The 12819-nt window shown below is 48.8% G+C and overlaps 1 protein-coding gene across 4 annotated transcripts in view; it reads left to right on the top strand.

The window, feature by feature from the left end:
* Positions 1 to 12819, top strand: part of LOC137418572 (talin-1) — a 212189-nt gene that overhangs the window by 155266 nt on the left and 44104 nt on the right. The window lies entirely within an intron of this gene.

Raw genomic sequence — 12819 nt, 5'->3', positions numbered from 1 at the left:
AAACTCTAAAGCGACCGAATGGAAAGAGGAAGAAGAAGACGTACAGAAGAGTAACGGGGTTTATTATTTACACACACAAGCAAAAGGAGCAGTCACGGTTATGTACAGGGAACATTGAAACAGCAGGTGACACAGTGAAAATTACGAGCTTATCCTATGCAGTCTTACTTTATTCCCAGGGACAAAACAAACAGAACAAACTCACGTACACGAATGGGGAAATTGCAGGCAGGATTGGCTGGAAGGAGGTGTGTGGCTGGAGCTTGATCCCGCACGGGACGTCGGGCTGGACCTCGACGGCCGCTGATGCCACCGATCCTGTCGTGTGCGCGGGATCACGGGTCGGAGCTGCTTGGTGGAGCCGACGCGCTGGTGGGGGGTCTGGCGTGACGGGTTCTCTCCTCTCTCTTTCTTGGTCCAACCACTCTTTCTCTCTCTCTTGGTCCAACTCTTCCTCTTCGTTCAATCACTCCTCACCACCGACAACTCAACGCAACCACTGACCACTCAACGCAACCACTGACCACCACTGACGACCAACCCAGCTCTTTCCCAAAACCACACAACTCAGCTCTGCTCTTGTCATGGACCTCTCGCAACTTCTTGCGCGCGCGCCTTCATAGCGCCTCCGGCGATTAAGCCGCCGGCTTTTAGGACACGCCCATCGGTGTGCTCACCTCGGCCCTGGTTGGTCGCGCGACCCTCTGGCTCCGCCCTTGATGACGATGGGCGGGCACGCCTTTCTTCCCCAACCCGAGCACATGTTCAATGGCGGCTTTGGGGCGAAAACAACCCACAGCTGTAACAAACTGGCCAACTGCCCAGTGCAGTTGGCAATGGAGACTTGGAGGGGATGTAATTGGCAGATTGAGGCTTGGCCATGACGAAAGGGGAAATGGAGGTTTTTGGGAATGGGAATGAAGAATGAAGGGAATCTATCTTTTTCACTTGGTGCAATGGAGTGTCATTTTAATGGAAGACAAGGCCTTACCCTAAAACACATAATAAGGATATAAACTACTGAACAGGGATATTATAGTGTCCTTCAATGTATGCTTTATGGAATTAACTACCGGGACGCCCTTTTGACCTTTATACACACTGGAGCAAGGAGGGCTCAGAATAAAGCAATAATAATAATAACACACAATAAAAAAAACACAATCCTCATTTCCACAACAATATATTTGTGCAGCGTCTGTCCTGTCCTGTGTTGTCACTGAACTACTTTCTCACACTTTTGTGAAATCGTACCAAACTTCTGGAATGCACATATCTCTCCCGTCGGTATGTCCTAAGGGTATTATTTTTGAAAAATCTTCCTTTTTTTTTTTGGGGGGGGGAATTTTTTTGGGAATTTTTTTTTTTCAACTTCACTTGTATCGAGGCTTGGTGAGGCGAGCGTAGCGAGCCGAGCCAAGCTAGTATATATATATATGTATATATATATACTAGCTGGGTGAGGCGAGCGCAGCGAGCCTCGCCAAGCGTCGTTACTGAGGAACGGGCTTATTTTAGCTGAGGATAATGACTGTACCTGAGTTGCTGTGTTGTCATGATTTACACCAATCATAATACAAACAATTACTTTGCACAAATGTATTTGTTGTGTTTGTGATATTACATTTTTATAGGCAATTTAGGTTGAAGATTTAGGTTGAATGTTTTTTTTTCAAGAAAGAACCCCTCAGCACACACATAGGGGAGGGGTAGGTGCAGACTGGAAGTTTGGGACGATTACACCTCACCACCACGTAATTCAAAACACCTCACCACCAAGTAATTCAAAACACCTCACCACCAAGTAATTTAAAACACCTCACAGCCATAAAACACGTAATGAAAACACCTCACCACCACAAAATTAAAAACACCTCACCACCACGAAATTGAAAACACCTCACAGCCATCAAACACGTAATAAAAACACCTCACAGCCATAAAACACGTAATAAAAACACCTCACCACGACGAAATTAAAAACACCTCACAGCCATCAAACACGTAATAAAAACACCTCACAGCCATGAAACACGTAATTAAAATACCTCACCACCACGAAATTAAAAACAGCTCACAGCCATAAAACACGTAATAAAAACACCTCACAGCCATAAAACACATAATAAAAACACCTCACAGCCATAAAACACGTAATAAAAACACCTCACAGCCATAAAACACGTAATAAAAACACACCACCACAAAATTAAAAATACCTCACAGCCATAAAACACGTAATAAAAACACCTCACAGCCATAAAACACGTAATAAAAACACCTCACAGCCATAAAACACGTAATAAAAACACACCACCACAAAATTAAAAATACCTCACAGCCATAAAACACGTAATAAAAACACCTCACCACCACGTAATAAAAACACCTCACAGCCATAAAACACGGAATAAAAACACCTCACAGCCATAAAACACGTAATACAAACACCACCACCACAAAATTAAAAACACCTCACAGCCATAAAACACGTAATAAAAACACCTCACAGCCACGAAATTAAAAACACCTCACCACCACGTCATTTAAAAACACCTCACCACCAAGTAATTCAAAACACCTCACCACCACGTAATTCAAAACACCTCATCACCAACTAATTCAAAACACCTCACCACTACATAATTAAAAACACCTCACCACCACGTAATTATAAATACCTCACCACCACGTAATTCAAAACACCTCACCACCATGTGATATAAAAACACCTCACCACCATGTGATTTAAAAACACCTCACTACCACGTCATTTAAAAACACCTCACCACCACATCGTTATTAAAAACACTTCACAACCACGGAAACAAAAGTTTGAGGGAGTCGTTAAGTGACAACACAGACACTGCCCAGATGTGTAGATACAGTCACGTGAAAAAGTAAGTACACCCCATGTAAAGTTTTGACTTTTTCAACATATTTCATACAGCTATTTGATCTTCATTTCAACAATATTGATAGATAAAGATGATATAATATAACAAATATCATGAAACATTTACATTTTGTAGTCCATTGTATAATTTAAATAAACATAAATGCAAATGTCGCATGTGGAAAAAGTAAGTACACCCCAACATTTATCATTGTCCCTTCCATTAATTGGCCTCGCGTGGTACGACTAGAACTACAACGTGGTACGACTAGAATGTGGTACGAACTCAAATCAGAGGAATAACACAATTTATTATTATTTACAATGATCAGGATGAAGGAAAGGGGACACAGAGCAAAAGCTTAATCAATCTTAACTAATACCCAGACACAGGGCCCACTCACGCACACTGGGAGAAGAAGAGAAGACGTTCGCGCGCCAAACACACTTTGCCGTCGGTCACTCCGGGGCAGCTCGCCCGGCGTGGCCCTCTGGCGGTCACGGCACGTATGCAGGAGAAATGTAGGCAAGGAGGTCGCACGTCTGTGGCCCGGAATGGTCGTCTTCCCGAGCGCGCTTAATACAGCGCAGGGCACGGGGCACGGGGCAAGTTCATGTACAATCTCGATAACTGGCAATGCAATTGAATCGTTCTCTTGCTCGTTCTCTCTCTCTGACTCCATCAATGCCTCGACCCGAACTCCAACTCACTCTCACAGGGGCTCCGACGCTGAACTCAACTGAACTCCACTGAGGCGCAACTCTCAACTCATCTGAGGTGGGGGAATCGGAGCAGGGTTTTATGGCTCCGCCCCGGCCCTACTCGAATGTTCCAAACCCCACCTCTCATCGCCGTGGTTAGCCACTCCCCTCGAGCCCTGATTGGCGGCTCGCGCTTACCGGCCACTCTCCTGCAGCGCCTCCCTTCGGCCTCGCCAGACTTGTTCAGGCCTACCACGTGGCATTTCCAGCCCAAAAGACCACCCTACTCACGGGCCTGCTCAACGCAAAAACTAACACAGGAAAGGACTACGCTTACATTCACTAAGAAATAACTGAACTATCGCGATGCTTCATGTTGTGGTGCGTCTACCTACGAGGGGGATTATCCTTTATTCCAAAACCGTAGCACTACACCCCTCTCTCACCAGACTCGCCCCGAGTCGAACCCACCAATGGAACGACCGGTAGAGCCTGACATGCAAAATTAACCTTCCTTTTAAATGTGACACATAGGTGTGGTTCCCCCTAGCATTTACTGACCCATGTGTGCGACAGTTTTAGCACTAGATATGTCCCTACTATTGCGTTGAGCAGCTACCTAACAATTTCACACGCACAACTACCCGAGTATTTCCGGAATTTTCAAACTAAACACATAGCCGGTGGGCAGCATTCTTATATTTATAAGCACACAACTTAACTTTATTTACAATGCTATGACCCAGGACCTGTTCTTTTTGGAAGAGAAGATTGGAGGGGAGAGAAAACACAACCAAACACACTCATAAATGGCACTTGCTTCTTGCATCTTGCTTCTCGCTGCTTCCGTGTGCGTCTAACAAACAGGCTGGCCCCCTGACCGGCACACAGGCCATTTGAAGCATCAGGGCCATCTAAACTTGCAGAACTTCGTTATCCCTAGCACACAATAATAAAATGCACAAAAATGCTTTTAGTTTATTTTTCTTGCCAGGCAGGGCCACTCCCATGTGGTCCAACTGCGTGGCATCAATGCCACTCAGACAAGTGGTCCGAAGTGCAATATGATTTTGCAGCAAGATGCTGCACAGCAGAGGTGCAAGGCCACAAGGCTTGTGGTCCATAATGAGTGTAACAAGGTGCAGCAAAGCGGGTTGGTAGCAAAGTGCTGCACAGGTGGAACAAAGGTGCAGCAAAAGGACTTGGCAGCAAGGTGCTGCACAGGTCAGCTGCACTGATGAAACAGGACAGGGCAGCAAGGTGCAGAAGGGATGCTGCACAGTTCGTTGGTGCTGCACAGTTCGGCCTCCAAAATGGTCCTTGGGCGGGCGGGGGGAGAGACAAGGCACAACAAGCAAGCGGAAAGGACGCAATGGCACACAGAAAAACAAGGTGGTGCGGCACGAGTGACGCGGAAGAGCGAGCAGAGCAGGCTCGTCCCTAACCGTCTGTACCCCCCACCATTGGCTACACTACCCTAGCCCCCCTTGTATTTACAATCCGTCACTACGTCTTGTCTCCCATATCCCCCTCTATACCAAATTTGTCCCCAAATCCCTCCCAAGAAGGAAGGGATGGAACACACACAATGTCTCATCACGTCGTGATGCGTCTCACTACTCAACAGTCCACAGAGCCTCGGTGTAGAGCTCCCTTCCTCGGTGAATGGCTGTGGATGGTGCGAAGGGATTTCTCATCTGAACTACACTACTAACATTTAATCATTTAAACTACCCGGGGTTGTACCCTGCCGATCGGCCTCTTTAAACTATGTGGTTCTAAGAACCCGAATTCCCATTGCCCACACTGTGGTGCCCTCTGAATTTGGGTCTCACCCCCGCAAATTTTCTCGCTGTGCCCTCGCACAATTTTGGGGCTGGGTCGTGTGGCCCTACCAGCAGGTCTACCTACCTGCACACCTCCGCCACTGAAGCCACCACCCGAGCTTACCTGCTCCCGTGACTACCTAACTGGGGAAGGCCCTCCCTGGCTCTTACCCCCTCTGTGCCTGCCTTGGCATCAGGCAACCCGGGTCCTCTCCTGGGATCCTCGGGCCCCACTCAACTCTAATCTAACCGGCTCCCAGAGCCTACCTGCGGCCTCACCTGGCCGACAAACTACCAGTGGCGGAGTGCTCCAATAACTATACTCGCCAATTAAGCCACACGCCCAGCCATGTCACTGACTCATGCACCCTCCAAAGCACTACTTTTCCACCAACAGCACCACAGGTGTCAATATCCATACAATTTACCTACGCCCTCTACCTGGGCGTAGGGTAACGCCCTCTACCTTTACACTACCCACCCCGGGCTTTTGTGAATGGGTTCCACCTCCCCCCATTCACTCCTTCGCACCATGCATTCCACACCACTCATTCCACACCAATTACTTCCACACACCACTACTTTCACACACCAAATATCTTGCACACCTCTTGTGCTCACACACCTCAAACACAATTCCACTTATTTTCCACACACAACTCCTCACACACACAGCATCATCTATCTAACTACTTCCCCTACGACTCGTGCTTCCCCGTCGTCCCTTTACACTATGCACTCCCTTTCTTTATCAACCATCTAAGCTACCTACGTCCCCTCTATAGTCCAGGTGTCACTACTTAAATCTTGTCTCTGCAGTCTGCTAGTGCCTTAATATTATCCTAGCCCTCCCTCGGCTAGCTTCGGTGCCCCATGGAGGCAACCGTTGCTGGCACCCCCATGTGCCTATCACTGCCATCCCCCTAAACTAGTGCTGATGGCCCCCCCCCTCCCCCCCATGTGAGGAATGGTGACACTACCATTTCCCCACGTGGGGGACACTACTCTCCACAGTCCGCTACACTTCGAGCCCCCATCTCTGGAGGTGCATTGTCACGGCTCGGCCTCGCAGGGCCGAGCGATCCATGTGGGTGGTTGGTCACCTGTATGTGGTGTCCGTCCGGCATTTTCGATCCAAGGGGGGAGGTATGGATGGGCCGAGGTGCAGGGCTCCATCCCTGCGCGGGGCCACGCGGTCCCACGCACGGTTACCCAACCGGCCACGGTCGGGGCACCACACCCGATAAGGTGCATGGCTGCGAAAACTCCCACCTCCCCTTGAACCTCGCCGATCGCCTTTGCCGCCACGGCACGGCACCAACCATACAGTGCGGGGGCCGGAGGCACGAATCGTGCACGCCGGTCCTTGTGAGACCGACGCGGCACCGATCCCCTCCGGTCCCTGCTGCACTCAACTCACCGGGGGTTCGCGTACGCTACCCGTCCCACTACACGCTACCCCGGTCAGTGTCGATGCTTGAGCCGCGTCCTCACCACGCGCGACCCACTCCACATTCGCACACTCAGGTGCCCACGCACCTCCCACACACTCCGTTACACACTCTTCCCGCACACAGTCCGGTGTGCATTCTCGCTCACACTCCATAACACACTCTTTTCCTGCACACTCCGGCACACACTTTTCTCTCACACACTCAGGTACGCACTCTCTCTCACACTCCGTAACCCTCGTACACCACACAATGGGCCGATCGCGAACGCCCGGGTCTCGCCTTTCTCCCAAGCGCGCCGAGAACCCGTTCGCGCCAAACACATTCACGCCATTTTTACTCACCGTGGGGCCCTCCTTCTGCGCCAGCACCTGCAAACTTTCCATTGAGTCAGCAAGCCCGGCATCACGGTGCAAACACAGACTTTGTTCACATTCCATCTCTTTCTCCCGCGATTTGCTCCCTTTCTCTCCCGTCTCTTCAGCCCCAATTATTTCTTTTTCTAGCTCGATGATCGTCGGCGCCCCCAAAATTTCGTCTTCCAATTCGACCTTCCTCGGCGCCCCCGAAAGTTTATTTTCCAACTCGACGATCGTTGGCTCTTCTACACCCCACGTCCCGATTCCCATTGCCCCGGTCAACTTGGCTGTGCTCTGCTTTACCTCGCTCTCCATGCGTTCCCCGCACCGCTTCACCTCGTCGCGTACCACCGCGAACTGCTCGCTCAACATGTGGCCTATCGCCTCCCCTGCCTCTTCCATGTCCCTTCTGTATTCCTCCCTCATCTTTTCCATGTCACACCTCCATTTTTCCCTTCTTGACTCTTCTATCTGGGTATCCATTTTGTTTTTCAACCCTTTCATGTTACACCTTGATTCGATTAGTTCGGTGTCCATCCGAGTCGTCATTTTATTATTCTCACATCTCGCCTCCTCCCTGTTCATTTCATCCAACTTTTCGTTCATTTCCTGTCTTGACCCTTCTATGATCGCTAAGAATTGCGTCATGAATGATTGCATGCACCCTGGCATCGCCGGCTCGGCTCTCGCCGCCACGTGCGAGGCGCCGCCATTTTCCTTCTCTCTTCTGCTTCCTCCACTACCAACTGTCCCTGCCGGTCCTGGGTCATCAGTTCTTCCCAATTTATTATTCCCACCGGCATTTGACCGTCTTGGCCAGCCATGGTACAAATTTAATTTCGCTTTTTAAAACTAAATTTCGTCCACTCGTAATTTCGAGTGCGTGAAGCGCACTCTAGGTCCAATTATCCCACTCCTAGACACCAATTTGTTGCGGCCAATTTGTACAAATTGGTGTCCAAAAATTTTTTCAGGGTTCAAATCCCACTCCTGACTACCAATTTGTTGCGGATCTCCCGAAGCCCGTTCCCGTTACAAAGGGGGGATTAAACCCCTTTTTCCCCCCTGGGTCTTCGTGTCCACAAGGCCGAATCGCCACTTCCGGAGCAAACGTGAAAAAGAGTATCGGATCAACGTCGCACTTACCTTTAACCCACGCTGCCACGAAAGCGGGGACCGAACCTCGCACAAGCCACGCTTAATCGAGTATGCCGAGCGGTATGCGTATCACGTGACTCGTGCCGTTATTTTTATGGAACCCGATTCGAGCGGTTCTAGTCGTACCATGCGAGGCCAATTAATGGAAGGGACGGGAACGGTCAAATCAGAGGAATAACACAATTTATTATTATTTACAATGATCAGGGTGAAGGAAAGGGAACACAGAGCAGAAGCTTAATCAATCTTAACTAAGACCCAGACACAGGGCCCACTCACGCACACGGGGAGAAGAAGAGAAGAAGTTCACGCGCCAAACGCGCTTTGCCGTCGGTCGCTCCGGGGCAGCTCGCCCGGCGTGGCCCTCTGGCAGTCACGGCACGTATGCAGGAGAAATGCAGGCAAGGAGGTCACGCGTCTGTGGCTCGAAACGGTCGTCTTCCCGAGCACGCTTAATACAGCGCAGGGCATGGGGCACGGGGCAAGTTCGTGTACAATCTCGATAACTGGCAATGCAATTGACTCGTTCTCTTGCGCGTTCTCTCTTTGACTCAATCAATGCCTCGACCCGAACTCCAACTCACTCTCACAGGGGCTACGACGCTGAACTCAACTGAACTCCACTGAGGAGCAACTCTCAACTCATCTGAGGTGGGGTGCTCGGAGCAGGGTTTTATGGCTCCGTGCCCCTGCCCTACTCGAATGTTCCAAACCCCACCTCTCATCGTCGTGGTTAGCCACTCCCCTCGAGCCCTGATTGGCGGCTCGCGCTTACCGGCCACTCCCTCCTGCAGCGCCTCCCTTCGGCCTCGCCAGACTTGTTCAGGCCTGCCATGTGGCATTTCCAGCCCAAAAGACCGCCCTACTCACGGGCCTGCTCAACGCAAAAACTAACACAGGAAAGGACTACGCTTACATTCACTAAGAAATAACTGAACTATCGCGAGGCTTCATGTTGTGGTGCGTCTACCTACGAGGGGGATTATCCTTTATTCCAAAACCGTAACAATATATATATATATATATATATATATATATATATATATATATATATATATATATACATATATATATATATATATATATATATATATATATAGATATATATATATATATATATATATATATATATAGATATATATATATAAGTTCAAAACACACCTGGTCACAAGTGTGCCGCACTGACCGGGTCCTCAGTCGAGGTCCTCAGCATCATCCCGTATCGGCCCTTCAACCTCGATACGGTCAGCTAAGGTGAGCCAGCAGGGGCACGTGCACATCCACATGCAGCAACTGCATCTGGATGCGTACATACCCCCACCCCCAGCCAGTGTGAACAACAACAACAACAACAACAACAACAACACCTCCACATCCAGAATCCACAGCACCAAACAAACATGGTGGAACACTCAAACACCCACCTTTATACCCTTCACCACTCACCAACAAAACACACCAGATCATTCATACACACCCATACACACACATACACACACATACAGACACATACATACAGAACACCAACCAAACAACCACCTACACTTACATCATACACCACTCAACACACAAAAACACACACTCATGCAAAAATTAATTCATGCAAAAACACACACCCTCACCCACTCACTCATATACACAAAATAATAAGTAATAATGGTAACAAAAAAAACAAACAAAAAAAAAACACAACTAACCTACACCGTTCGACGTGCCTCCATAAACTTCCTCCATATCCAAAATTAGCCTTTCAAGGCAACCTGGGCCACCTTGTCACACATCCTCCTTCTTTCTGTCCCACACACTCCCAGCCTAGCAACATGCATTTTAAAGGCCATTTTCCCTGCTAGAGCAGGGGTTAGCCTTGCGGTCCCCATGACAATCTTCTCCATTTTGCCCTATTTTCTGCATCTCTCCTTGTTAACCCCCTTGCCCGCATTTCTTCTTCCACCATCTTTAGCCAAGTCTTTCTCGGTCTTCCCCGTCCTCTACTTCCTTCGACATTAATTTCCATCACTCTTCTCAACCAGTCACTTTCATCCTTCCTCAACACATGACCAAACCATCTCAACCTGTTCCTCTTCACAGCATCAATCACAGGCAATATTCGCATCATCTTTCGCAATTCATCATTTGTCTTCCTCTCTCAACGATACTCCGCACATCCATCGAACCATTCGCATTTCCACCCTTTCCAGCTTTCGTTGCTGCTCTACGTTCATTACCCATGTCTCGCTCCCATAAATGATAACACTTCTCACACATGCAGCATACACCTTTCCCTTCAGCTTCAGCGACACTCTCCTCCTCATCAGCACGCCACTCAGTTCCCAAAACTTCTTCCATGCACATCTCACTCGAGCAACCGTTGCCGAGTCTGATCCACCTTCTCCATTCAGCACGTCTCTGAGGTAGCAAAATGTTTTCACACCTTCCAGCTTCACGCCGTCTCCAAGATCCAACTCAACATTTCCTCCATCTGCAGCTCCCTCTGTGCAACAACAACAACAACAACATGCATTTTAAAGGCCATTTTCCCTGCTAGAGCGGGGGTTAGCCTCCCTCTGTGCACACCTTACATTTGAATGTAGCTGCCACACTGGTAAATGACCCTCTCAGACCACTACATTTTTGATGAACCCACTCAGCGCACATTGTACATTGAATGGAGTTCACTCCGACACCCTTCCTGCACACAGCACACGGCCACTTCCCAGTTCTTTCCACCTCACCACATGCTTTACCACTTGCCATCACCTTCGTCTTTCCGATATTCACCTTCAGACCTTTTGCCTCCATACATTCCTTCCACTTGTTCATCTTTTCCTTCAGTCCATCCATACTTTCCGCAATCAACACCAGATCATCTGCATACAACAACTCCCACGGAAAACCCTCCTTTACTTTCTGAGCCAGCACCTCCATCACAGCTACAAATAGTAGTGGGCTTAGTACCGACCCCTGATGCACTCCCACCTTCACCTCAAACTCACCACTGTTCCCATCCTTCGTCCTTACAGCTGTGCGCGCTCTTTTGTACATTGCCATCACTACTCTGATCAACCATTCCTCCACTCCTAACTTCCTCAATGCCCATGTCAATACTTTGCGTGGAACCCTATCGAATGCTTTCTCCAGATCAACAAACCCAAAAAACAACTTCTTCCTCTCCTCCATGTACTTCTCCTGCAACTGCCTCACAATGAAAAGCGCGTCTGTCGTTCCTCTTCCTGGCATAAATCCAAACTGCATTTCGTCGATCTTCACTTTCTTCCTTATCCTCCTCTCCAACACCCTTTCCAATACCTTCATTCCATGCTCCAATAACTTTATCGCTCGGTACGAGCCACACTCCAGAGGGTCACCTTTCCCCTTGTATAGAGGGACGAGGGTACTCAGTTCCCAAACCACTGGAATGCGGCCTTCTTTCACCACCAGATTACAGATCTCTGTCATTCTCTTCACACCCCAACTTCCTGCTGCCTTCAACATATCTCCCACAGCTCCCGTCGGCCCTCCCGCTTTTCCACTCTTCATTGCTTTTATCGCTTCCTCAACTTCCTTCTCAGTTATCTTCTCTGCCGGTCCTAAAACTGGGTTACTCTCTATGTTGCCATCCCATTCATTCTCTGTATTCAACAGCATTTCCATATATCTTTTCCATCTTCCTTTAATTCCATCTGGGTCGACAACGATTTGTCCCACTTCATCCTTCAAGCAACTCACCCCCATCACATCACACCCCTCTTTCGCTATGTGCTTTGCAATCCTGAATACTGCTTTCTGACCCTCTTCCGAATCCAAGCGTTCTCCGAACATTTTCCTACATGCCTCCTGCGCCTTTGCTACCTCTTTCTTTGCAGCCTTCCTGGCTGCCTTATAACTTTCATGCTCTGCTGTTTCTGCTCCCATACCCTTCGCCTTCTGCCACTCCTTGAACTTCTTCCTCTTCTCGTCAATCCTCTTTCCAACTTCATCATCCCACCACCATGTTTCCGAGTGCCTCGGTGGTCCTTTTGTCCATCCACATACCTCACCAACGGCTCCCAACAGATTATCTTTCATTGACATCCAACCACTTTCAAGCTCAACCACATCATCCTCCACGAGCTCTCCTCGCACCTTTCACCCTTACGTCGCAGACAACCAAGTGGTGCTGTGAAACAGCCTCCTCCCCCGGGATCACCTTTGTGTCCCGGAGGTGCCCCCTATCTCGCCTACGCACCATCAGGTAGTCAACGGTTGTCGTCGACCCACCTGACGTGTATGTAACAAGCTTATTATCCTCTTTCTGGAACTGAGTATTACAAATCAACAAATCAGCAAACTCCAAAATCCTTTCACCTTCTCCATTTCTCACACCATATCCGTAACCCCCATGAACTCCCTCAAAACCATCCATACTCCTTCCCACATGTCCATTCAGG

The sequence above is a fragment of the Myxine glutinosa genome, chromosome 2, assembly GCF_964187855.1.
Source record: "Myxine glutinosa chromosome 2, kmMyxGlut1.1, whole genome shotgun sequence".
In the NCBI taxonomy this organism is placed as follows: domain Eukaryota; kingdom Metazoa; phylum Chordata; class Myxini; order Myxiniformes; family Myxinidae; genus Myxine; species Myxine glutinosa.
This window is presented reverse-complemented; position numbering and strand designations above follow the sequence as displayed.